This window comes from Pan paniscus, chromosome 12 (assembly GCF_029289425.2).
Source record: "Pan paniscus chromosome 12, NHGRI_mPanPan1-v2.0_pri, whole genome shotgun sequence".
Taxonomy (NCBI): Eukaryota; Metazoa; Chordata; class Mammalia; order Primates; family Hominidae; genus Pan; species Pan paniscus.
Genome location: NC_073261.2, coordinates 39,234,560 through 39,262,505, shown reverse-complemented (window position 1 = coordinate 39,262,505; position 27,946 = coordinate 39,234,560). Strand labels below are relative to the sequence as shown.

Genomic DNA, 27,946 nt, shown 5'->3' with positions numbered 1-27,946 from the left:
CTAAGGTCAGCAAGGTAAAAAGGTTAATACAAAGGTTTTCAGAACTTCCCTTGACTCAGAATTAATGTACAAAAACTGACATGGTGATGTGATGGTGACTTTTCCATTAAAAATCTTAGTTTGGCGTAGTGCTTCGTGCCTGTAGTACCAACACTTTGGGAGGCTGAGCTGGGAGGATTGCTTGAGACCAGGAGTTTGAGACCAGCCTGGGCAACACATTGAGACATCTGTCTCTACAAAAATAAATCTTTAATAAGAACAGGTAAATACTGTCTTTTGGTGACAAACAAATCAGAATACATGGAAAGTTTACTGAGGACTAGTTATTTAGAAGCTCAAGATATCTTAAAATAGAACAATAATTTCCTTCCTGGTTCAACCCTTAATACCAACCAGGCATTTCTAAAAGGCAATGTTGTAAGCTGAGGTAAGAAACTTGGGGTTACCTTTAATTCCTTTGCCAACTAAGCTCTCATTTTTTATGTTAAATAGCAAAATATTCTCAAGCTCAAAATCTCAGCCATTTTCCTCCTGAGTCATGTCTGTTCTAGCTTTATAATATTTTCAAAGCTATTCTTTCATTTTTCAATACCTATAACATTATTTAGTTCAAGTTCTCCATGCTTTTGGACTTTATTAAACTTTATCACTACTTATTGAGTTTGTCTTCAAGGTACTCTGGTGAGTACTGTGGGAAAGGATAGGAAAAAAGAGATGAACCTTATCGAATGCCTACTGTATGCCAAACAACAGATTATTGTTTCAGTTTTTTACTTTTGCAAGAATTTCTCATAAAGATTAGGATATTGGGATTTAAAGAAATTAAAATATGTTGCCACATGTGCTATTTGATAAAGGCAGATATTAAACCTTAGTTTATCTCAACCCTTTCCCTTACATTACACATAGCTGTTCCACACATTGGGAATAAGTGAACAAGACAATTGTTAATATTGAGGAATTCATAATTTTGTAAAAAATGATATGCAAAGAACTATGATGCAAGACAAAAATGTGTAAAGTGCTGTAAGACATAAGAAGGTATAATGTGTTCTTGGTGAGGGGTTTGTGGAAAAGAATAGATTCTGAATGGACACTTAAGGAGATGGGTAAAATTTAGAGAAAAAAACATGAGTAAAGAAAGGGTATTCTGGAGGACAGAAGGGCATTAGAAAAGGCATTTCTGCTTTAGATAAAACAAGACATGCATAAAGGTAGTGAAAGACAGTGCTAAAGGTGGAATGATGCTAAATCATAATATGCCTTATTTGGACATTTGGATTTAATTCTGCAGTCAATAGGGGAAGAAAAAGAGACTCAAAATGGAGATATTGTTAGGTAGCTGTTGCAGGCAAGAGATTATTGGGCTGCACCAAAAAAGTAGCAGAGCTAACAGAAAGGAAGGGAAGAATATGAGAGATATTCTAAAGGTGGAATCAAAGGAATTTGTGATAGCTGGGAAGAGCAGATAGACGGGAGAGTGGGGGCAGAGACAATTCTAAGGCCTTGATCTTGGGTAAAGTTATCTTTGACAGAGAAAGTAAGGAAGAGGAAGAAGAGTTGTTACTGTTGTTGTTATCCCCCAGAAGGAGAGAAGTAAGGAGTGGAATGAATAAGCATTAAGCATTCAAAAAGCAGTGAATTTGATTTTGGAACAAATCCAGATTCTATCAAATGTATAGTATCTTGCACATCTCTCCTTTCCTGTTCCATTCTTCTATGTGTTTAATACCTCTATGTCAAGTTGGGTTTAAACAACCTGCAGATGTTTTATGTACCTTGAAATTCCTTACAAATTAAAACAGTTGGGTCCCTGAACTAATTGTATATGTATCAAACTTCAGTACACATGATGGGTAACAGGAACCACTAGAGGAAAGAAAGCTCGGTAGTGAACTCTAGGCATTTGTAGAAATCTTTCCTCAGAAAATTTTGACATCACCTCTCTTTCACTTGCATAGTGATTACTATATATTTACTCATTACAAAGGTTGCAGCATTATATAGTTTGAAGAACACAGACTGTGATTGTTGTGGAGTAAAGTGAAATTATCTCTTCCTCTAACCTGGACATTATTTTCATCCTTACCATTTTATTTTAGCATTAGTTATTTTTTAAATAGTCATCATATTATTGGTTTCTAATGACCTTTACAATTGTTAAAATCCTGGAGGTAGCATCTCTCCCCCCCGATATTGGCTATCTTCTCCCATGTGATATGGATGTTGACTGAATTATTTTTCTAAATGCAGGAATTAATACTTCATCTTGTTATGGGTTTAGACCATTATCTTTTTTTTTTTTTTTTTTTTTTTCCCAGATGTAGTCTCCCTCTGTCCCCCAGGCTGGAGTGCAGTGGCACAATCTCAGCTCACTGCAAGCTCCGCCTCCCAGGTTCACGCCATTCTCCTGACTCAGCCTTCTGAGTAGCTGGGACTACAGGCACCTGCCACCACACCCGGCTAATTTTTTGTATTTTTAGTAGAGACAGTGTTTCACTGTGTTAGCCAAGATGGTCTCGATCTCCTGACCTCATGATCCACCCCCCTCGGAATCCCAAAGTCCTGGGATTACAGGCGTGAGCCACTGCACCCGGCCTAGACCACTATTCCTAAATGAGGTTTCTCTCTGTTTCTTTTCTTTGACTGCCCACGCCCACCCCACCTCTCTCTTTCTTTCTTTAAAAAACCAGAGTCCCTGAGGCTGGAGTGCAGAGGCATGATCATAGCTCGCTGCAGCCTTAACTCCCGGGCTCAAGTGATCCTCTCGCCTCAGCCACCAGAATAGCTTGGACTATAGGCATGTGCTAGCATGCCCAGCTAATTTTAAATAATATTTTGTAGAAATGGGAATCTCATTATGTTGCCCAAGCTGGTCTTGATCTCTTGGCCTCAAGCGATCCTCCTCCCTTGGTCTCCCCAAGGCTGAGATTACAGTTGTGAGCCACCGCAGCCACCTGAGAATTTTTTAAAATTCAAATGATCTTAATCTTGGTATTTGCTATGGCTCCCACACATACTTTTTATATGCATTCAGTCTATGACTTCATTCACATTACTGGTGAAAACTTTAAGCAGGATAAGGGCAAGATAATACCTATGGCATGCTACAAAGAATCTACTCTCTTCTTGCATCTAGGATTTATCTATTTATTAGCAATCTATGGGTTTAATTAGAAAGATATTAATAACTTGATAACATCTGAGTTTATTTCAAAATCAAATTCAGCATCTTTTTGAACACTATGCTTCTCCACTCTACTCCCTACTACTCTCCTTCTTATGGGTCTGATCTGTTTGTACTACACTGAAGTCTTATTTTTCCATTTTGTTGATATTTGAAATACAGGAAATGCCCTTCTAAAATTGTAACCATCCTTTCTACAGCAGTGGTTCTCAATCTCAATCATTTTGACCAAAACAATCTATAGGCAGATAGGAGTAAACTCTTGTAGTCAGGAGGTCTAGGGGTTACAGCTTAAAGAGATCAATCACACACACAGAAGTATTTCAAGTTTCATGGTTTACCTTAACAACTCATGAACTTCTTGAACTCTAGTCTTAAAACTTCCATTTCATATAAAAAGTCATTATTTAATCTCTGAATAAATTATGCCAATTAAACTTCAAGTATATTCCTGGCACAATCTTGTATCTCAGAAACCTCAGGGAATCTCATTATGCTCACTAAAGAAATATGGTCCTGCAACATTCTTTTGATTTACTAGTAATCTTTCATAAAAGAAACTAGGCATGGCATGACTTGTGTTTTCAATAAATCCATATTGCCTTTTAATGTTTATTTCAAAGTATCACATTCACAAGCGACCTATTAATAATCTGTCCTGTAACACTTTTACAGCATTGCCCTTACAATGTATTAGGTACTGTTTCAAGCACTTATACATAGTAATTTTTTTTTGGAGATGAAGTTTTGCTCTTGCTGCCTAGGCTGGAGTGCAATGGCACCATCTTGGCGCACTGCAATCTCTGCCTCCCGGGTTCAAGCGGTTCTCCTGCCTCAGCTTCCCGAGTAGCTGGGATTACAGGCATGTGCCAGCAAGCCCGGCTAATTTTTTTGTATTTTTTTAAGTAGAGATGGGGCTTCTCCACGTTGGTCAGGCTGCTCTCCAACTCCTGACCTCAGGTGATCTACCCACCTCAGCCTCCCAAAGTGCCGGGATTACAGGCGTGAGCCACTGCGCCCGGCCTCACGTTACTAATTTTATCCTCATAAGAACTCTATGGGCTCAGTACAATTACTTTCTATATTTTATAGAAGAGGAAACTGAAGCACAGAAAGGTTAAGGAACATGTCCATGGTTGCAGTTAGTAAATGACAAGGCAGTCTGGCTCCATAATCTGTTACTGACTTGTGGCATGCTGCCTTCCTAACTGATGTAAAACTTCTCAGTCTACATTCTGGAATCCATTTCTCCTCCTTAAAAATCTGAAACATTTTCTGATCTCCATGTTTTACATATCTCTCCATTAAAAAAATGGAAACTGGCTGGGCACAGTGGCTAATGCCTGCAGTCTCAGCACTTTAGGGGGACAACGCAGCAGGGATCACTTGATTCCAGGAGTTCAAGACCAGCCTGGGCAATGTACCAAGACCTTGTCTCTACAAAAGAAGAAAAAAAAAAAAATCAAGCCACAGAATATAGGATAAATATTCTCAACTAACGTATCAGACAAGGGACTTACATCTAGAAGATATAAAGACTTTTTATGACTCAATTATAGGACAAACTCAATTTAAAAAGGGCAAAAGGTCTGAACAGATACTTCAGAAAAGAATATATACTAATGACTAAGTAAATATGAATTAAACCACAATGAGGGGTCTGCTTTTAACTTGGACTAACGTAACTTCTTCATGCAATAAACTGAAAAGAGCCATGCTGTCCAGTAAAAAAATAAAAATAAAAATAAAAAAGAGATACCACTACACTCTCACTAGAATGATTAAAATTAAAGGACTAAGAATAACAAGTGCTGGTAAAGATGTTAAATAACTAGAACTCCCATACATTGCTGGCTAAAATGTAAAATGGTACAATAATTTTACAAAGGAGTTTGATAATTTTTTTTTTTTTTTTTTTTTTTTGGAGATGGAGTAGCTCATGCTAGAGTGCAGTGGCATGATCATAACTTACTGCAGCCTTGACCTCCTGGGCTCAAATTATCCTTCCATCTCAGCCTCCTGAGTAGATGGACTATGGGTTCATGCCATCATGCCTGGCTAATTTTTTGTACTTTTTTTTTTTTTTTGTAGAGATGAGGTTTTGCCATGTTGCCCAGGCTGGTCTCTAACTCCTGGGCTCAAGCAATCTGGCCATCTTGGCCTCCCAAAGTGCTGGGTTTACAGGTGTGAGCCACTGTAAAAAATTATCAGCCACCCAGCTTAATTTTTTATAAAGTTAAATACATAGCTACCATATGACCTAGCCATTCTACTACTGTGTATTTGACATGAAAACATATCCATGCAGATTTGTCTATGAATGTTCACAGCAGCTTTATTTGTAACAGCCAAAACCTGAAACAACTCTAATGTCCATCCACAGCTGAACAGATAAGCAAAATGTGATATATACCCATACAATTATTCAGACATAAAAAGGAACAAAACAGCAACACATGCAACACAGATGAATCTCAAAACCATCACGCTGAGTGAAAGACAGACATGAAAGAGTATCTACTGTATGATTCTATTTATAAAAAGTTCTAGAAATGCAAACTAATCTCTAGTAATAGCAGCAGATCAATGGTTGCCCAGGGATAGAGGTAGAGGGGCGAATGGATTGTAAAGGGGCATAAGTACTTTTGGGGTTGATGGAAATGTTTGACATTTTGCTTATGATAGTGGTTTCATGGGAGCATACACCTATCACAAATTCATTGAATTGTACTTTTTTTTTTTTTTTGAGACAGAGTCTCACTCTGTCGCTCAGGCTGGAGTGTAGTGGTGCAATCTTGGCTCACTGCAACCTCTGCCTCCTGGGTTCAATCAATTTTTGTGTCTAAGCCTCCCGAGTAGCTGGGATTACAGGCATGAGACACCATGCCTAATTTTTGTATTTTTAGTAGAGACAGGGTTTCACCATGTTGGCCAGGCTGGTCTCAAACTCCTGACTTCAGGTGACCCACCCACCTCAGCCTCCTAAAGTGCCAGGATTACAGGCGTGAGCCACCGTGCCCGGCCTGAATTGTACATGTTATATATGTGGAGTTTATTATAAGTAAAATGTACCTCAATAAAGTAACTAAAGGAGTTTAAACTTTTTTTGGAATAAGAGATAATTCTACCTTAAACTGATTTTGAAATGTTGGCTTTGTTTCCAGAAAGATCATCCACCCAACAAAGGTTAAGTCACTTCAGGCACTACTAAGAACTAGTGACTGTAATACTGTTACTTAGCTCCATTGCTCCTTTGAGTGAAACAGATATAGGAAGCCTGGAATCAGTTCTGCCACTTATTAAGTTATGTAACCCTGGTCAAGCTTCTCAACCTCTCCGCCTTAGTTCCTTACCTCTAAAATAGAGACATAACATATACCTCAAAAAGTTGTTGTGGTCCTTATAGAAATTAATACATGCAAAGCACTTAGAAGAATGCATGGAACAAGGTAAGTGCTGTATGGATGAACTATTTGTATTGTGGTTCAGGATTTTGTCTATTTAACTGACATAGTGAGATGTTCTCCCAACCAATTAGTCTAGTAACTACAGAAAGACAAATAAGGTTACCCATAAACAAGGCAGAAGTATCTGAAAGGAGTACCTAATTCTTTGTATTTCAAGCTAACTGATGTTTTAGAGGGACTGTCTTTATGGAAGCTGAAGGATGGACCTGATCCTTACTCTCTTTTCTAATTGCTCTGATTTTGAACCAACTTTCTGTTTGGTTTTTTTGAGACATGGTCTCATTCTGTCACCCAGGTTAGAGTGCAGTGGTGCAATCTCGACTCACAGCAGCCTCAACCTCCCAGGCTCAATTGATCCTCCTGCCTCAGCCTCCCCAGTAGCTGGGACTACAGGCATCTGCCACCAAACCCAGCTTATTTTTTGTATTTTTTTTGCAGACATGAGGTCTTGCTTTGTTGCCCAGGTTGGTCTCGAACCTCTGGGCTGAAGGAATCCACCTGCCTCAGCCTCCCACAGCAGTGGGTCTATGGGCATGAGCCGCCATGCCCAGCCAGGTCTTTATTTCAGTAAAAATATGTAAAACCACTGTGAAAGTTAAAGTAACAAAAACTGCACATCAACTACTGTATTAAATATGAAACACATGACTCATAATTCAAAACTGTCTAAAAAGAGCTTCATATCTTAAATACTAGGAATCGTTCTACTTTTCTTAATTCTAGATTTACCAATCTGTTACATTCTACCTACCTTTTAGAAACAGCAAAACCTGAATTTGACTTTTTGAACATCTTTCTCACAAAACGCAACTTGACGCTGAATTATTTATTTATTTATTTATTTATTTTATTTATTTATTTAAAGAACAGGGCCTTGCTATGTTGCCTAGGCTGGTCTCAAACTCCTGGGCTCAAGCGATCCTCCTGCCTCGGCCTCCCAACTGCTGGGATTACAGGCATGAGCCACTGTGCCCTGCCTAATTTAACTCTTGCACCATATGAAATGTTTTTCAGACATCTCATGTTTGATGAATAAATCAACTGAATTTGAATAAAAAATGTAATAAAAATTTTCATGCCTCACAGCATGACCTGTTGTGATCATGGCATTTAATCATAACAGCATAATAGGTTTGTGTTTTTTTGAGACAGGGTCTCACTGTCTCCCAGGCTAGAGTGCGGTGGCGTGATCTCGGCTCACTGCAGCCTCCGCCTCCCAGGCTCAAGTGATCCTCACACCTCAGCCTCCCGAGTAGCTGGGACTACAGGCACACACCACCACGCCTGGCTAATTGTTTGTATTTTTAGTAGAATCGGGGTTTCACCATGTTGCCCAGGCTGGTATCAAACGCATGAGCTCAAGTGATCTGCCGCCTCGGCCTCCCAAAGTGCTGGGATTACAGGCATGAGCCACCATGTCTGGCCAGCATAATAGGTTTTTAAATGGTTACTAAATATCTTTAATCTTTGAGGAAAAAATTTTATGAGCAAAATTAGGATGCTAATTTGGTTATATTTTAGGTGTCAGTAGCTTACTTCTTCTTCCTCTGTAATAAATACACCAAATTACTGACATGGTCCTAGACTTTTCAATCTAACTCACTAACATATATTAGGAGACATTTTATATCTCTCCATCATTTGCACCTTTTTTTCTGTCAGCAATGTTATGTCATTTTCAGTGTATTTTTTTTTTTTTTTGAGATGGAGTTTCACTCTTGTTGCGCAGGCTGGGGTGCAGTGGTGGGATCTCGGCTCACAGCAACCTCCACCTCCTGGGTTCAAGCAATTCTCCTGCCTCAGCCTCCTGAGTAGCTGGGATTACAGGCGTGCGCTACCATGGCTGGCTAATTTTGTATTTTTAGTAGAGACAGGGTTTCACCATGTTGGTCAAGCTGGTCTCTAACTCCTGACCTCAAGTGATCCACCTGCCTTGGCCTCCCAAAGTGCTGGGATTACAGGTGTATTGGGCCTGGCCTCAATGTATTTTATTGAAGTTATCTAAAAGTATCTTATGTTTTATGAGAAGGCCTATGAATGCAGTTTTGTTTTTTGATATAACAGTAAATAGTATTTTAAAAAAATGTTTCTAATAGCTTTTTGCTGGCATTTAGAAATACTATTGATTATATATATAGAACTTGTACTTTACTCCCCTGCTGAACTCACTATTCTAGTTGCCTTTTCCTAGATTCTATGGGGCTTTTTACATAGATGATCATATACTCTGCAAATAAAGACAGTATTATTTCTTGCCAATCTGTAAACCTTTTATTTTTCTTGCCTGAATGTACTGGCTAGGCGCTCTAGTACAATAATGAATAGAAGCGGTGAGAATGGACATCCTTGTTTTATGCCTGCTCTTAGGGAGTTCTGTAATCCAGTACTATCTTAATCTTAGTAAAGACCATGCAGAGCACAGCACTAAATTTTGGGAGACTAGGCAACTGATTCTGTTATCTTTGCCAAAACATGTTGTTTGATTCCTTTTTTCCCCAGAGGTCAAATCCTATTTAAAGTGTTTTCAGAGAACTTAATTGGGGTAACAATGCAGCCCAATACCTGTCAACAGCATGAATACTCTTTGCTATAATATAATGCTCATTGTTAATCTTGCTTTTTCAGGAAATGAGACTAGTGTCTGATCTACAGTTTGCCATGTTCTAGCTACTTTACATTAATACAACAATTACAAAAATAACTAAGGGTTTATTATGGCATATTCCCAATGACAAAATACAAATGAAGTAACAAAATCATTAATTGGGAGTACATGTTTAGTGTCAAATTTATCTTTTTATTTAAAGTAAGTCTTTGAATGCCAATAATCATAAGTACTCTATGGCTAGCTAGCTCAGGGATCATGCTTGTGAAGTTAGTTTTACTTGGATCCAAGGCAGATATCCTACATCAAAGAACATCAAACATGCGCCATTCCTTCTAATGGGTTAGTTAATGTGAATGGGTTTGTAAGAAGGGGGAAGCGTATCAATGCTCACATCCTTGGGAAGCTGAAGTAGGTGGATCGTTTGAGTCCAGAGTTCCAGACCAGCCTAGGCAACATGGTGAAACCCCGTCTCTACTAAAAATACAAAAAAACTAGCTGGGCATGGTGGCATGTGCCCGTAGTCCCACCTACTTAGGAGGCTGAGGTGGGAGAATCACCTGAGCCTGGGGAAGTCGAGGCTGCAGTGAGCTGAAATTGTGCCTCTGCACTCCAGCCTGGGCAATCGGAGTGAGACCCTGTCTCAGAAGAAAAACAAAAACAAACAAAAACTGAGATCAACACTTCTGTCCTAACATATGTGGTGAATATAGTAGGGGCAATTCTTAGTCATTTTAACATGCTTAGTTAATATTTTCACTTACTGACACCTAATAAAGGCAGCAAGTCTGTAACTAACAAATAATCGTTAATGTTTCTCCAGACACACTCTCTAATCATTCTTCCAGGCTGCCAACTTCAGATTTACATTAACATAATGTGCTCTGGTGTGCCTGTAACAAACATGTCATGTGCAGAGCACATATTTATGCAAAACAATGAACTACTCCTGATATCTCAGGAGTCTGACTAATCCATATTTAAAACTACATTTTCTCCAATTGCTCTTTATTTTTCTCCCTAATTTCATTAATAAATACTACTATTGAGCCCTATAAAAGGGCTGGCCTAATTCATCTGTATACCCTTAGTACCAAGTATAGTATCTGGCACATAACAGGAACTCAAAAATGTTTTCTGAATAAACTTAAGAAGAGTTATTAGCTAGATTTTCTTTATGTTGTTTAACTTGAGTCTCCGCTTAATATCATGGAAACAAAGGAAAATATTTTTAGGCAATTACTATGTAAATGAGTTAATTACTCAATAAGTAGCCAGAAATGTCCTTCACTCCAAAACCGAGTCAATTTTTTTTTTTTTTTTTCTTAAAAACAGGTAGAGCTGGGTGCGGTGGTTCACACCTGTAATCCCAGCACTTCGGGAGGCTGAGGTAGGCAGATCACTTGAAGTCAGGAGTCCAAAACCAGCCCAGCCAACACGGTGAAATCCTGTCTCTACTAATAAACACAAAAATTAGCTGGGCATGGTGGTGCATGCCTGTAATCCCAGCTACATGGGAAGCAGAGGCAAGAGAATCACTTGAACCAGGGAGGGAGAGGTTGCAGTGAGCCGAGATCGTACCACTGCACTCTAGCCTGGATGACAGAGACTCTGTCTCAAAAAATAAATAAATAAAAAATAAAAACAGGTAGATAACCAAGAATTTTTGTTGTAGTTTTGTTTTTACTATGATTACTCAGGAATACCATTATTTAGTGAAACTTTTTTTAACTCTCAAAAGTGTTTGAGAAACTTCACCAAATAAATTACAAAGTGTCCTGGAAAATCTTGACACCACAATAATAAATTCTAAGTATGTCTATTTCTTTTAACTATGGAAACATGGTGTTTCTTTGGATTTTTGTGATTAATTTTTTCCATTTCCTATTTGTAACCTTATGCCTTCTATATCTTCCTTACTTGCTTTTTTTTTTTTTTTTTTGAGACAGGGTCTTGCTCTGTCACCCAGGCTGAAGTGTAGTGGTGTGATCACAGCTCACCGTAGCTTCGACCTCCTGGACTCAAGCAGTCCTCCTACCTCAGCCTCCCAAGTAGCTGGGACTACAAGCATGCGGGGCCATGCCTGGCTAATTTTTATTTTTATTTTTTGTAGACAGGGTCTCACTATTTTGCCCAAGCTGATTTCAAACTCCTGGGCTCAAGCAATCCTCTGGCCTTGACCTCTCAAAGTGTTGGGATCACAGGCGTAAACCACCATGCGCAACCTTTGCCAATTTTTAATCCTTACTGATATTTGCTCTTTATCAAGACCAATACAGAGGAGTTCCTCAGAAGGGTGCTATAGGTATAGGTGAAAATGGATTAGCAGATGCTCTTCAAATCAGTTTTAATGGTCCTATCGGAATTTTGAAAGTGAGAGTAGAATTTTAATAACTGGAAACATGACAATTCTTTGATACCTTTGGAGGAATCTGCTAACAAAGTCTTAAAAAAATTCTAGCTAAGTGCAAGCAACCTTTTTTCCATTGGCAATTAACTCTTATAAATACCTAAAATAAAAATATATTGAGTCCTAGCCATGTTTTAGATAGTGTGACATATCAAATATTTGCCAATTGTCAAGTGGCGGTAACTGAAATTTTAATGAAAGATATTTACCGGAAGTAAAGTGACAATAGGTAATTTTTTAGGTAACAATTATATTGTTTTTGAAATTCTAGTGAATAGTCTCAATCTTAACAGAGATTACTCTGAATGTCATCTGAGATTACTTTTTGAATGTCAGCCATTATAGGTCAAAGTTTCATATGCTTTATGAATTACAATTTTAGTACCCAGCCATGTCAAGCCATGGAAAGAATACCAACACAGATGTGTTAAATCAGTTCACAATTTTAAAGCTGTAAAAGAACTGAGTTTGGTTGGTGCAGGGTTCTTCAACCTCGACACTTCTGGCATTATGAGTAGGATAATCCATTGCTGTGTGAGTGTGGGAACTGTCTTGTTTATTTTAGGATATTTGTGGCATCTCTGGCCTATGCCAAGTAGGTGCTGGTAGCACCTGCACTTGCTCACCATGTTCCTCGTGGGTTTAGAAGATAATCCCAAATGTTGAAATCCCAAAAGGCCAAAATCCCAATTGCAGGATAGCTGCATGTTAGGGCAGCTTTCATGGACTATCTCTGTGCAACTGCCCATAATCTATTCCTGTAATACATTTTCTCATTTGCCAAATTATTTTTTTCCACTATCTTAAACTGTCAGACTTTTTTAAAAAAAAATAATTCACCATGCTATGTATTTCATCTTTGCATCATGTCCAATACTGGAAGTGTAAACTGCAGAGACTTTGAGAGTTCTAATTTGTCTTATGCATTTTTTGCAAATTTGACTTCATGAAAGTACATTATCAGAACACTGACTTTGTGTGTAAGCACTGTGCATGTACCTTAAAACGCTGAAACTTCCTCAACAAATGAAGAGATAAGAAATGTCTTTTGCATATCTGCATTTGTGAAAGATAAAAATTTCTTGAGGTTTCAGTCCTTTGGGCAACTGCATAAGTGAATAGTGAGTGACCCATTATAGTTTAATTTCTTGAGGTTTCAGCCCTTTAGGCAACTGCGTAAGTGAACAGTGAGTGACCCATTATAGTTTTTGATCTATCTCATCAAAAGACTTGTCACAGTATTTCAGATGACCAGTTATAAAGCTAGGTGCACACGACTACCAACCATTGTGACATGCTTTTATACATTTCCCTTTTTGATCTACTTCTTCATGAATACAGTTCATCTGCTCATAACTGTTACATGCATGTTGTGACTGTTAGTATACTTCTGTCTGCAAAATGTTACTATTGCCTTTCATTGCGTGAAATGACCTACGAAGTGTTGTCATGTTTTTGTTTCTTAAATAAATCCCCCTTTAAAAATGTAAACAAACATATTTTAAAGAAGTAAAAAAAGTACTTTTCCCAGATTTATTATTTTCAATATTTTGGTCTTTTGTGACTGTGATTTTGAGGATTTTAGACTTTAGGGATTTTCATCTTTCAGGATTTCAACATTCAGGATTGTGTCTCTTGGAATTATGATTGGCTCTTCTCCCTCTCTGCTCAATGATGACAACCTAAAATATCTCCGCATTATCAGAGGTCTTCTCGGGGGTACGATCATTCCTAGATGAGAGTCACTGGGCTAGTCCAATTCCCCCACAGACAGATGACCAAACTCAAATCCAGAAAGTGTGGGACTTACTCAGGGTCATTTAGCTGTAGGAGAAACTTAGCACTAGAACCTATAACTAGTCAGACTCCTATTCCAGTATTCTCATTTTACCACCCTGAAGTGGAATAGAAAAGTTACTGCTAGTACTGTGTGAACTGACATCTTTTAAAGTCTTTTGCACATATTTAAAGTCATTGCAAAATCAAAAACAAAAACACATGCTGAGTCTGCCAAAAAGCTTTTTTCCACGACAAGTTGTTTCCAAATCTTCCTGTGGTCTGGCCATGTGAGCCAAACTGAATTGTAGTCTTTTAACTGCTCAGGCTTATTTATTAGTGAGAGGCAGGAAATGTGTTATAAAAGCAAAATAATCCAGGCTGACTGAAGACACTAAATCTAGTCTTCCAAAACTGCCTTCACTAAGAGAACTTAATAGTCTCATCATTTGGTTGCAATGACTAATCCCCATTTTTAGTGAACAGAAAAAGTGCTTACAAAAATGTTTTAAGAAATCTGCAATATTTTACTCCTCCGCCAGTTCTCCAAAGTCAATAGACACAAAGTCAATTGTGTAAAATATTATGGGATAACACACAAAATACAATATCTCATCATGAAAAAGGATAAAGAAGAAATCAGTATTTTTATGGGGTTATATTTATAGGTGTCTCTCTTGGAAAAAGGAATCTAAATTATTCTACAATATTCTGGCTCCCATCATCTTTCACTCTGAAGACAAAAAGCAACATAAGGCAACACAGCAAATACTAAAAAATTTGATACTGAACACGGCTGACTGTTTTACTTAGGTCTTCTGCAGTGGGATCAAGCACTATCAACTAAAATCATTCCCAAAACTGCTTTAAGCCTTATCTCATGATTTGCAACCAGCAGGCTGTTTGCAGACATATAGAACTATTATAGTAAGAACTCAAACATCTCTTAGATTAAGATGGATAAGAAATAGCATTTTGTGTTCGGGGCAATGTGTTGGAGAACTGCAAAAGCTCTCCCCATCCTTGGAGAGTCGACCAAAATTTAACATGGCCTCTAGAAGCCTAAGCCCACGTCCATGAGGGCAATCCAGCCCTCTTTTGAGTTCCTGTTGGAAAAGCCAGGCTGTCAAAAATATTTTTACTGTTTGTTCTAGCCAACACCTAATAACAGCTCCCTGACTTCCCTTTTAAAAGGCATTTACTAAAAAGGGCTCACAACTACGAATCCTCCTCTGTTCCTTTGAGATGTGTTTGTACCTCTTACAACTCAGGAGTGTCTTTCTCAAGGACCTGAAAGCCATCGCTCTGAAATGTAACCAGGAAGGACTGGGCCTGACTCCCAGTCTCTGTGGGAGGATAGTATTTTATCTTAGATAATTCCCAGATAGGAGACACAGCTGGCCTACTTGCGTTTTTACAGTAACCAGCACTTTGTAATTTTTCACCTCCCTGAGTCTACTTGAGCCCTCTCTTCCCACTCCCTACTCCCTTCATCTCCCTTTAAAACTCGCAGTCATCTCGGTGAAAATGGGAATGGAGCTCAGCCTTTCCCCTCTGTCAGCAGTTGCGGAATAAAATCCTTTTTCAACGCTTTAATGTCCAGCTTCGTGTATCTCTGACATTGGTAGGTACATATTAAAACTCAGCTGGGCGCGGTAGCTCGCGCCTGTAGTCCCAGCTACTCCGGAGGCTGAGGCAGAAGGATCGCTTAAGCCCAGGAGCTGGAGGCTGCAGCGAGCTATGATCGCGCCACTGCACTCCAGCCTGGGCACAGCGAGACCTCCGTCTCTAAATCAGAGGATTAAAAGCACACACACATAAAACCCCAGATCACTATCAAGACGGGCCTATAAATCTTAGAAGCTTGTCTTACAGGGCCATATCCTCAAATGCCTAGGATAACTCCAAAGTGATCCCCCCCTAAACCTCATCCCCTCTTCTCTTCCCCCAAGGGCCCCGCTACTTCCTGCTTTCCCCGATTCCTAAATCCACCTCTCCCTAAGCGTCCTACGTCAAAGTCTCTACTTTCCAGGATGCTGAACTTCACCAAACGGAAGCTTACTCTCTTCCACGTTTGGGCTTTTCTCTATTTATCCCTGTCCCCTCAATTTTCGAGTTTCCTCACCCCACTTCCCTTTCCCTGACGCTCCGGGTCTAGATTTCCTCCGGGTCTAGATTTCCTCTTGGTCGCCCCTAGTTTCCCACTCCGACCTCGGCTTCCTCCGCAAGCCGAGCGCCCCTTCCCTCCGCTTCCTCCGCAAGCCGAGCGCCCCTTCCCTCCGCACTCCACTCGGAAGCCCTGGCGTCTCTTTCCGGGGGCGGCGGCCGGTGAGGGGTGCGCGGGACTCGGGCCGCGCCCTGGTCGGCCATTTCGCACACTCGGGGCGCGCCCGGCGGGCTGGGCGCGCGAGGCCTGTCCTGGAGCGCAGGAGTTGAGGGGCTGAAGACCGGGCCGCCCCCGCCGCCGGGGCGGGAACTCACCTTCTCTGAGGCAGGGGCGGGCGTCTACAACTACTGTCCCCCGCCCCGCCAACGCCGCCGGCCAGGGGATAAGCCGCGGTGGAGGTGGCGGAGAGGCAGGAACAACCGCTGCCGCCACCGCCGCCTCCGCCGCCGAGCAGGCGGGATGGGAGGAGGAGGCGGAGACCCGGCTTCCTGAGGGGAAGTCGCCGCCACTACCGGCTTATGACTGGACAGCACAGACGCCATGGCGGCGAGGCGCGCTACTGCGCTTGCGCGGCCAGCCCAGCGCCCAGGAAGCGTCTTGAGCCCCGCCTTGCTGCTTGCTTCGCCCGCTTGGCCTGGCAGTTCCCGGCGCGGCTCTAATGTTTTGCTGGCGCGACTGGTTTTGATCCTGTCCGTCTGCCCTCCTTTTTGGGGCAAGGAAAAGTTCGTGGGGGTCGCTCGCTCGCCTTGGGAGAATGAATATAAAGCCAACTGAGTAAAAAAAAAAAAACAAAAAAAAACCTGGAAATTTACAGTTCCACCCTCAAAGTATCTCAAAAATACATGATCTGTTGCCTTATCAACAGAACCTACAATATAGGTTCGTGTAACAAATGCGCAGTAAGCCAAACACCGACACATTCAGTGCTTAGGAGCGGGGGAAGGTTTATTCCGTTTGGCCAAAGCGAGAGAGCGGGAGAAGTCTCTCAAATACTGACATGCCTTAGAACGTAACTGGGGAGCTTTTATGAGTAAGGTAAGAATACAGAGGGTGGGATCCCCCATGATCAAAGCTGTTTCCTCCCTGGGACTCTAGGTCTCATCTGCCCCATTAGATGATGCCCCATCTGGACCATCAAGGAGGTCTGCGTGACCTAAGGGTCATGGTTGTTTTGTTTGTGATAGGGTCTCGCGTTGTCGCCCAGGCTGGAGTGCAGTGGTGGGATCACCACTCACTGCAGCCTCGACCTCCCAGGCTCAAGCGATCCTCTCACCTCAGCCTCCCAAGTAGCTGGGACCGCAGGCATGCACACATGCCCGGGTGATTTTTGTTCATTTTTTATAGAGATTGGGCAGGCGGTGGGGATGTCTCACTATGTTGCCCAGGCTGGTCTTGAACTTCTGGGCTCAAGTGATCCACTAACCTCGGCCTCCCAAAGTGCTGGGATTACAGGCGTGAGCCACCGTGCCAGGTCCATTGTTCTTTAAAAGAAAAACAAGTTCATCAATCTTGCCAGCACTCTGGGGTTAGGATATGAAGTTAATCAATCACTAGTGACTACCCTCTACTGAAATGACTACGTGCAAGCAAGCATGCATGGAGGAAGAAAAAGACAAAGAAAAGGAATATAAGTAAAACAAAACATTTTATGATCTTTACAATAAAGCCTCAGTTATAATCTTTCCTTTATTATACCCTAAATACACAGAGTAGATTAAGCACAATCCTTTGTCATCATACGTCGTCATCATTGGTCCATAAATGACCTTTTTCTCTCTCTCCCTGTTGCTCTTCCAGCATGTACATCTATAATATACATTATACACACAAATATGTATGTATGTATATATCTCATCATCTCATCCCCTGTTTCCCGAAGAAATCACTAACCTGGTTTGTATTCATCATTTCCTTTCTCTATTTATTATCACACATAGGCATGGCTAAAACACATTTAGATTGTTTTTAAACGTTATAAGATTTACACCTTTATGCAGTACGCTGGGACTTGTTTGTTTCACTTAATATTTTGAATTTCGTCTAAGCTGTTGAAGACAGGTGTAATTTGTTCATTTCACTGCTGGACACGACTCCACTGATTTTCCTGTTGATGGACACGTCTCCTGGTATACTGTGGAAGAGTTTATTTTGGGTATTCTCTACTTTCCTGTCACATTGCCGTTGCCTTATTTCAGATTCTCATCATCTCTTGCTAGAAACGTGCTAAGATCTCCCTCTGACTTCAACTGCTCCAGTCTACTCTCCATATTGCTGCCAAAGGGTTCTCTCTAAAAGTCATTACTGGCTCCCCAGTGTCTGTTGGAAAAGGTCAAACTGAGTACTGTGAGGTTTCTGTGCACCTCCCTGATCTCATTATCTTTCCACTGCCCTTACCTCCCCACCCTGCTATTACTTGTGATTCAGCAACATTAAACCTATACTGATTCCTGTAAATACCACACTATTGCAAAACTCAACTCACAGTACTGTATACGCTTCTCCCTCTTTCTGGAATGCCCTCTTCTCCACTTCCTCATGAATTTCTCTTTCCCTCAGAAATAAATACTATTCTAAATTCAGCATTTTTCATTTCCATGTATTTCTTTAGAATTTTACTACATATGTATGTACCCCTAAGTAACATGAAATATTGCATTGCATGGTTTAGAACTTTACATAAGTGTTATTATACATATTGTTTATTCATCTGCAATGTTTTTTACATGGCCTTTTTTATATTAACTCATGCTGATATGTGAGGTTCTCATTCACTTTCACCGTTCAATAATATTCCATTTTATGAATGCACCACTACTTACCCTTTCTCCTACACGTTTTCGGTAGACACTGAGTTTGTTTCCTATTTTTGCTCCTCCAGTTGGTGCTGCTTTAACGTTCTTGTGCAGTCTCCTTGTGCGCGTGGATCAAAGTTTCTCCAGGTTTTATACTTTGGAGATGTTTTTCACAAGGAGGCCTCAGACATATTTCTTACTTCTCTGAACCTCCATTTTTTTCATCTTCAAAATGGCCACAATATCCACCTCAAAGGGTGCCATGAAACTTGCGGTAACGTAAGCAAAGAACAATGTCACACATTCGAAGAGATGTTGCTGTTAGAATAGCTTTCAAATGTATATGAAACACTAGGACATAAAATGCAGTAGTCTGGTGCCAGAATGGTAAAGAGAAGTATACTACTTATGCATCTGTAGCTCCTGCAGTAGCCTCCCAATTGTAGTTGTTGCACCTGTCACGCTGTTTCTTGGCCTTCATGTCTCTGCACATGCTGCCATGTCCTTGGATCTGAAGTGATCTCCTCTGGTTCTGAGATTCTGGTCACCCTCCCTACTTCTCTTGTCTGTCTCTTCTCCGAAGCTTTTGCTGGTTCCTCAGAGCCCTGGATACCCTTCCCCTTAGCCTCCTATCTCTCACAACCCTTACATGCTCTTCCATAATCCCCTTTAAAGGTCAATGTCTTGAAGACAGGGCCTACATTTTGCACATCTTTATTTTATTTTATTTTATTATTTTTTGAGACAGAGTGTTGCTCTGTTGCCAGGAGGGAGTTCAGTGGCATGATCTCGGCTCACTGCAACCTCTGACTTCCTGGTTCAAGTGATTATCCTGCCTCAGCCTCCTGAGTAGCTGGGATTACAGGCACGTGCCACCATGCCCAGTTAATTTTTGTATTTTTAGTAGAGACAGGGTTTCACCATGTTGGCCAGGATCGTCTCGATCTCCTGACCTTGTGATCCGCCCGCCTCGGCCTCCCAAAGTCCTGGGATTACAGACGTGAGCCACCGCGCCTATTTTACTTTATTTTTTGAGAGAGGGTCTTGCTCTGTCACCCAGGCTGGAGTGCAGGGGTATGATCGTGGCTAACTGCAGCCTTCTCCTGGGCTCAAGTCATCCCCCAGCCTCAGCCTCCTGAGTAGCTGGGGCTACAGGTGTGCTCCACCACACCCAGCTAATTTTTGTATTTTTTGTAGAGACGGGGCTCTCACTATGTGGACAAGGCTGGTCTCGAACTCCTGGACTAAAGTGATCCTCCTGCCTTGGCATCTCAAAATGGTAGGATTACAGGTGTGAACCACCATGCCCAGCCTTACTCATCTTTATATCTGGGGCAGTGGGCACGGTGCCTGATACACGGGCTGATAAATGCATGCAGGATGAGTGAACTTAGGAATTCTTGGGAGGAAAGGATTGCACAACTAAGGATTTCTTGGAGCCAGAGGGAGAAAGAGGGAAGCAAGCATGCTTTTTTAGTAAAAACACATGGACTAGAGAGTGTGAAGTTTTGTCAAGGATGTAATTATGCAGGATATCATGGGTAATCAAGGAGGGCACCTGTTCCTGTCACCCTGGAATGTGAATGGTAGGTGTGCACAAGAACTTCTTCCTTGATCAGGTCCCTCACACAGTGTATGAAATGAGTGAATGAATCAGTCAGTGAATGTACTTGAAAGCAGTGAGCTTCTCCCCAACTCTGGGCCTATGTGACATTGCCAGGTATTAAGCTATTATTAATCTAAGCATGGGTTGGCAAACGTTTTGTATAAAAGGTCAGATAGTAAATATTTTCAGCTTTGTAGGCCATATGTTCTCTGTTGCAATTATCCAACTCTGCTGTTGCACTGTGAAAGGAGCCATAGAAAATACGCAAAAAAAATGAGTGCAGCTGTTTTCTAATACACTTTTATTTATGGTCACTGAAATCTGAATTTCATGTAATTTTCATGTGTCACAAAATAGTTTTTTTTTTTTTTTTTCTGAAGTAGGGTCTCACTCTGTCACCCAGGCTTAGTGCAGTGGCACAATTTCGTCTCACTGCAGCCTTGACCTCTGGGGCTCAAGTGATCTTTCCACATCAGCCTCCCGAGTAGCTGAGACTACAGTCGTGCCACAACTTGCTTGGATAATTTTGTTTATTTTTTATAGAGATTAGGTCTCACTATGCTGCCCAGGCTGGTCTCAAACTCCTGGGCTCAAGCTATCCTCTTGCTTTGTCCTCCTGAAGTGTTGGTATTACAGGCATGAGCCACGGCACCTGGCCAAAATAGTCTTTTGATTTTTTTCCCAACCATTAAAGAAGGTACAAACCATTCTTAGTTTGGAGGTAAAGGAACCTTGACCTTGGTCTAATTGAACCTTAGCTCTGGGTACAAAGGAGGTCAAATCCAGGGATAAGGGCTGTCCTTTAACTAAAGTAGTCTTCAGATGTAAAATCTTGCAGCTCCTTTGATCTGCCACTAGATGGTGATCATTGCAGGTGTGTGGCTCAGCCAGTGGGTCTTTCAAAGAGATGACTGGAGCTCTTCCAGGTATGATAGATAGATTAACAGCTACAGTGTTAATACAGACACACAAGCTGTCCCAATGATTCAAGACGTATCGCAAACCACATGGATTTGATTGCTATCTACACTCTTTCACACTTATTTGTACATATTCCCTGAATTGCAACATACAGGGGAAATGTACTCACTCTCTCAAGGCCTCTGAGGTTATTAGCTCAAAGGCTCAGAGCAGTAATACAAACACAGACTACAGTTAAAGATTTGGGGGCTGCAAAGTGGCATCTGGGAACAGATTCTACCTATGATGCAATTTAACAAGTAGAGCCCCTTCTTACATTAAGAGGATACTTGAAGCCATGCCTAGCCTTTTGATGATGCCCTGATAACTCTCCCAAAACAGCCCCCACTCCTGGCCTCATCATGTCCCTTTCTTCTACCTTTGAGCTACCTTTGATTAGGGACCCAGCATGACCCTTGCTTCGTAAATCCTGCATCAATTGCATCTCACATTCTTTAGGGTGAGGGAGTGCTGGGTATCCATAGGAATGTTCTTGGCTTTTGTGTGTATGTGTGTGTTGGGGAGGGGGGAGTTCAGCTGAAATAGAGACAGAGTGATGGCCTGGACATCTTGTTCCTTAGTGGTAATTTTTGTCATCCCCTTGTCTGAAATCTCCCAGCTCAGCCTCTTTCCTGGACCAGGAGCTCTTTGGCTTGAGCTATTTCATTCTTCTCCCTTTCTCACTACCCTTGTTTATTCAGATACAAAAAAAGAAGGTGCCTGGATGCTTACTAAAACCACTAACAATGGAAAAATTGACATCTTCCTGGAGTGGAGAAGGGCTTATCTACAGAAACATGACTGTGAAGGTCTGTGAAGCTCAAGTCTACGATCCTAATCACTATATCACATGGTCACACAGTTATGTCCACCCTGGCCCCTAGATTGATCTCTTAGGAGATGCAGAATGGATCTACTTTTTCCATATTTCAAGATGTAAGACATCAACATCGGCTGTCATGTGTTTCCTGAATTTTTTTTTTCTCCGAGATGGAGTTTTGCTCTTTTGTCCAGGCTGGAGTGAAGTGGTGTGATCTCGACTCACTGCAACCTCTGTCCTCCACCCCGGGTTCAAGCGATTCTCCTGCCTCAGTCTCCCTAGTAGCTGGCATTATAGGTGCCCACCACCATGCCCAGCTAATTTTTGTGTTTTTAGTAGAGACACGGTTTCGCCATGTTGGCCAGGCTGGTCTGGAACTTCTGACCTCGGGTGATCCACCTGCTTTGGCCTCCCAAAGTGCTAGGATTACAGGCATGAGAGCCACCGTGCCCGGCCTGCTTCCTTAATCTTTTCTTCTCTGCCCAATCATCTCCAATAGGTCAATAATGAAGCAGCCTAATTGTCTGGGGTGACATCTGAGGTTTGTTGTCTCACAGCCATGGAGATTAAGAATGTGGACACACAAAGAGTGAGGTTAACAGCAGAAATTCAACAGGCAAAATAAAGAGAATAGCTTTCTGCTACAGAGAGGGGTCCCAGAAAAATGGGTTGTTGATCCACGCTGAAATGAAGAGGGTTTTATAGACGAGCTAGTGGGGAGGTGGTGTCTGATCTACATAGGATGTGAAAAATGGGTTAGGACCAGGTGTGTCATCTGCACAGGTCTCGAATCTCTGACAGCCCCCACCCCAATCTTTTATTATGCAGGTGGGTTCTCTACCTGAGCTTCTCTTTGTGGCCCATTTCTTTTTTACTGTACACATGCTAACAAAAAAGGGAAGGCAGAGCCCCATGTTGGACATGCCTGGCCCCCAGGTAGCCCTTTTCTATTGGTGCAGCTGCCGGCATCCCCTGTGCAAGCTTCCAGCTTCCTTATCTATGTTTGCAGTTCGGTCTTCCAGGCTGCTCTTTGCTAGAAGGAAATGATTTCTAGGGCTGCTTTTTGTTAGAAGGGAAGTTCTGCTGCGCACTCTTTTGCCCTCACTCTCTGCCTAAATAGTTTTTTTTTTTTTTTTTTTGAGACAGAGTTTTGCTCTGTCACCCAGGCTGGAGTGCAGTGGCATGATCTCGGCTCACTGCAACCTCCACCTCCCAGGTTCAAGTGATTCTCATGCCTCAGCTTCCCTAGTAGCTGGGATTACAGGCATGCACCACCACGCCTGGCTAGTTTTTGTATTTTTAGTAGAGACGGGGTTTTACCATGTTGGCCAAGCTGGTCTCGAACTGCTGACTTCAAGTGATCCACCCACCTTGGCCTCCCAAAGTGCTGGGGTTACAGGTGTGAGCCACTGTGCCCAGCCTAAATAATTTTTCTATCTCCTGTATCAATAAGAAATCTTTTCAAAACTCTAGATGTGCTTTTTCTCAAGACAAAGACCAGTAGTTCTCAATGGAGGCAAATCTACTACATAGGAAGCATTTTAGAAATGTGGGAAGAACTTTTGTTTGTCACAATAATTGCAGGATGCTACAGGCATATTCTTGGCAGCACCAAAGTCATCAAAAAAGGGTTGGATTTCAGTAGGGGGAAAAACAAACTGGGAAGGGCTGCAGCAAAGGCAGATGGGCAAAAAACTTTTACATAGGATTTATGTTGATACGTGACATATGAAGGCCTTATGCCCCCTTCCCCACCAACAGTCTGGGAACTACTGTCAACTCTGTGTCCTTAATCCTGGCCAGAGATGCTAGATCCTCTGAGAAGCAGGGGACAGCCTGGTACAATGAAGACTCTCTGCCCACCCTGCACAGCCTCAAATATCTGTATATGCTTTTCAGGTAGGCAAAAAGCCAGTTTATGATTGTCTGAGTCTGGAAATCCATTTTGTAAGTAATCGTAAAGTAGTTTTTGTAAAGTTTTAATATACGCTGAATTTTCCAGCAAGGCAACTTCTTGTTAACCAAAGAAAGATCATACTTTATTTTCTTTAGAACTCCCCTAAGAGTCGCTCACCATTTCAGAAAATTATGGTCACAGGCAACAATATGGTATTTGTGTCCTCAAAATCAATCTGCATTTTTGTTCTCACTATCATAGTGATTCCACTTAGAGGTACAAACATCTAGCCATTTTATCTCATCTTCTAATATAGTTGTACCCAAGCATATGCATGGTGAGCACATTTACACATTTAATTTACAATAAATAGATATTACTACAAATTAACTTTGATTTTCTTTCACCTTTGTTAGATTAAACTAGTCATTTTTCTTAGGTATAAGAACGAATAAATTATATTATGTAAGAATTTCACTTTAAAGTAACAAAAAGCATGTTACATAATATTTACTATAATGAGACTAATATAGTAAATATTTACTATATTTACTATTGCTGCTGTGACAAAATATGACAAATTTAGAGACTTTAAAGACATAAATTTATTATCTTACAGTTCTGGTGGTCAGAAGCCAGAAATGGACTTTACATGGCTGAAATCAAGGTCCGCAGGGCTGTGTTCCGTCTGGAGGTTCTAGGGTAAGAATCTGTTCCCTGGCCTTTTCCAGTTTCTTGGCTCATGGCAGCTTCTTCCATCTTTAAAGTCAGCAACGTAGCCCCTTCAATATCTCTCTGACTCTGACCCTCTTGGTTGCATTGTCGCATCTCCTCTGACCCTGGCCCTCCTGCCTTCCTCCTATAAGGATCCTCATGATTACATTGGTCCTACCAGGATAATCTAGGATAATCTTCTCATCTCAAGATCCTTAACTTGATCACATTCACAAAGTCCCTTTTGCCATGTAAGGTAACATATTCACAGATCTAAGCATTAGAATCTGCACATCTTTGGGGCCTGTTATTCTGTCTACCACCCTTTAATAATATAATAACCATTGTTCTGATAAGGTTGAGGCCCACAGGTATAATTAAAGTCCTGGGCTTCCTCTCTCCATATGGTCTTGGGGCTGGTAAATTTCTTCCTTGTCCATGGCTTGGGCTGAACCTGCTCCAAGAGTGCCTAGTCTGGGGAACAAGCTCATCTGAGCCAGGCTGAGCCCCTGGCCCCTGAGGGCAGACAAGTTATTGCAAGACCCTGAGTTGCCAGGCAATGTAGATACAGGGTATTCATTGGGAGTCAACCTGGATTGAAAAAACCTTTTTTTTTTTTTTTTTTTTGAGATGGAGTCTCGCTCTGTCACCCAGGCTAGAGTGCAGTGGCATGATCTCGGCTCACTGCAACCTCCGCCTCCTGGGTTCAAGTGATTCTCCTGCCTCAGCCTCCTGAGTAGCTGGGACTACAGGCGTGTGCCACTACGCCCAGCTAATTTTTGTATTTTTAGTAGAGACGCGGTTTCACCATGTTAGGCAGGATGGTTTCAATCTCCTGGCCTCGTGATCTGCCTGCCTTGGCCTCTCAAAGTGCTGGGATTACAGGGAAAAAACCTTTTTAATATTTCCTCTCCTCTCCTCTCCTTTCCTGAAAACCCCTCCCCTCCCCTTCACTTCGCTTTCCTTCCCTTCCCTCCCCTCCCCTCCCTTCCCCTCCCTCCCTTCCCCTCCCCTTCCCCTCCCCTTCCCCTCCCCTTCCCTCTTTTTTCCTGAGACAAGAGCTTGCTCTGCTACTCCTCCCCTCCCCTCCCTCCCCTTCCCTCTTTTTTTTCTGAGACAAGATCTTGCTCTGTCACCCAGGCTGGAGTGCAGTGGCACGATCATGGCTCCCTGCAACCTCTGCCTCATGAGCTCAAGTGGTCCTCCCACCTCAGCCTCCTGAGTAGATGAGACTACAGGCATGCGCCACCATGCCTGGTTTATTTTTTGTATTTTTGGTAGAGACAGGGTTTCACCATGTTGCCCAGGCTAGTCTCAAACCCCTGGGCTCAAGTGATTCACCCGCCTCGGCCTCCCAAAGTGCTGGGATTACGGGCATGAGCCACTGCGCCTGGCCTTCTTTCTCTCTCTCTTTTTTTTTTTTTTTTTTTGAGACGGAGTCTTGCTCTGTTGCCCAGGCTGGAGTGCAGTGGCGTGATCTTGGCTCACTGCAAGCTCCGCCTCCCCGGTTCACGCCATTCTCCTGCCTCAGCCTCCCAGTAGCTGGGACCACAGGCGCCGGCCACCACGTCCAGCTAATTTTTTGTATTTTTAGTAGAGACGGAGTTTCACCGTGTTAGCCAGGATGGTCTCGATCTCCTGACCTTGTGATCCACCTGCCTCGGCCTCCCAAAGTGCTGGGATTATAGGCGTGAGCCACTGTGCCCGGCCTCTTTCTCTTTTTTTAACTCTCTGTTTTGTAGAATTGTTTTTCCCCTTGGGAGCATGCAGTGTTTACTTTTTGAGGCACCTAACTTTACATGTCTTAAGTTATTTTGCTCTTCAGGGTACATCAGAAGCTGCAGAGATATTCTCTTGCTGTCATGGCTATGTATTCTTACCTAAAAATCAGGATATATGATCAGACAATGAACTTTCAACATGCTTCCAAGAGTCGAAGGTGTTTTGGGAGATTCAATTGGTTGAAGACATGTTAAAATTTCTGGTACATCGTGATAGTTTAGGGAGGATAATGTGACAGAGTAAATAAAATAGAATAGCTATCACTTAATGAGTACTTTATGAAGTGCTAAGTGCTGTGTTATCCCCTTTATACATATTATCTAACTCTCACAATCCAGTGAGGTAGAAATTACCACCCTTGTTTCACAGGTTCCATCTCAAGTGGTAGTAGCAGGCTTAGAATTCAAACTCAGATTCATCTGACTCAGAAACCATACACTCAGAAAAATCCAGGAAATGCCCCTGCCCACTGCCCTCCACCCCCGCCATCACCCGCACCCCCCCCACCCCCACCAGGAAATAGATGCATCCCAGGAACTAAAAATCTTACATGGAAGTCAAGCCAGAGCTCCAGATCTGCAAGTGTATTTCTTTTAAACCTCAGTAAAAGCTGCCTGATAGCCAAGAACAGTGGCATTTAGTTCAACGGGGATTTTAGATTCGTCTTTCCAGTGTCCTCACTCCTGAGTAAGAAGGACAGAGCACGTTGGTATTTTCCTGGCGGCAGACACATGTTAAAGGAAATTTGATAGAAAGATAGAGATGGGGGTTGCTATTTTTATAGCCTGCCTTGTCTGTATCCAGCCTGCCTCCAGCATACCAGCATCACCAGCAGTGCTAAGAACAGGGAATTCCATGCTGTGGAGTAGGGGTGCTGTAGGAGCCCCAGGTGATACTGGAGAGGAAAAATGCCCCCTTGGAGCCTAAATAGTACTGTTATGTATATGCCAAGGGCTCAGTTTAGTTTCTTCTTATTTATTTATTTATTAATTTTTTGTTGAGACGGAGTCCCACTCTGTCGCCCAGGCTGGAGTGCAATGGCGCGATCTCGGCTCACTGCAACCTCTGCCTCCCAGGTTCAAGCAATTCTCCTGCCTCAGCCTTCTCAGTAGCTGGGATTACAGGTGCCCGCCACCACGCCCAGCTAATTTTTGTATTTTTGGTAGAGACGGGGTTTCACCATGTTGGTCAGGCTGGTCTTGAACTCCTGACCTCAGATGATCCATGTGCCTCGGCCTCCCAAGGTGGGGATTACAGGCGTGAGCCACCGTGCCCAGCCCTCAGTTTAGCTTCTGCTGCTAAACAGTCCACCCTTGGGAGAGAGACTGAAAAGGTTGGGGCAAGGGCCCATCTCACTTGAGAAAGTGCAAGCCTGACAGCTGAAGGGTCCCAGAGCAGCAAATATCACCTTGTTTCTCTTGGACCATTCCAGCTGTCTGCTTTTGATTGACAGAGGCATCTGGCTGCTAAAAATACCCTCCTGACCAAATGTTCCCTACTCCATCTAAAGCCGAACAGGATTGTTGCAGTTCAGAACTTAGCACATACAGATAGCTTCTGCTTGCAATGGAACCTCTCAAAACTTTTCAGGCCCTATCCCATATTAACCCATGGTCATTTTCTGTTCTGTCGGCTTTGCTGGGTGATGAATGAAACCCTTCCCAGTTCACTTGTTCTCTTGTCTGTCCCATCCCCACCTCCAGGAAAAGTAGCAGAGGGGGAGGTGAGGGCCCAGTAGCTGAGAGCGAGTAGGGAAGGGGAGG

At 42.2% G+C, this 27,946-nt stretch overlaps 1 protein-coding gene across 1 annotated transcript in view; it reads right to left on the bottom strand.

Moving 5' to 3' along the window:
- KRCC1 (lysine rich coiled-coil 1) overlaps positions 1-16,682 on the bottom strand; it is a 29,255-nt gene extending 12,573 nt beyond the window's left edge. The window contains exon 1 of the mRNA XM_003805856.5: positions 15,927-16,682. The gene's annotated coding sequence lies outside the window, so the exon portion shown is untranslated. The remainder of the gene's footprint in view (positions 1-15,926) is intronic.
- Positions 16,683-27,946: the final 11,264 nt, after the last annotated feature.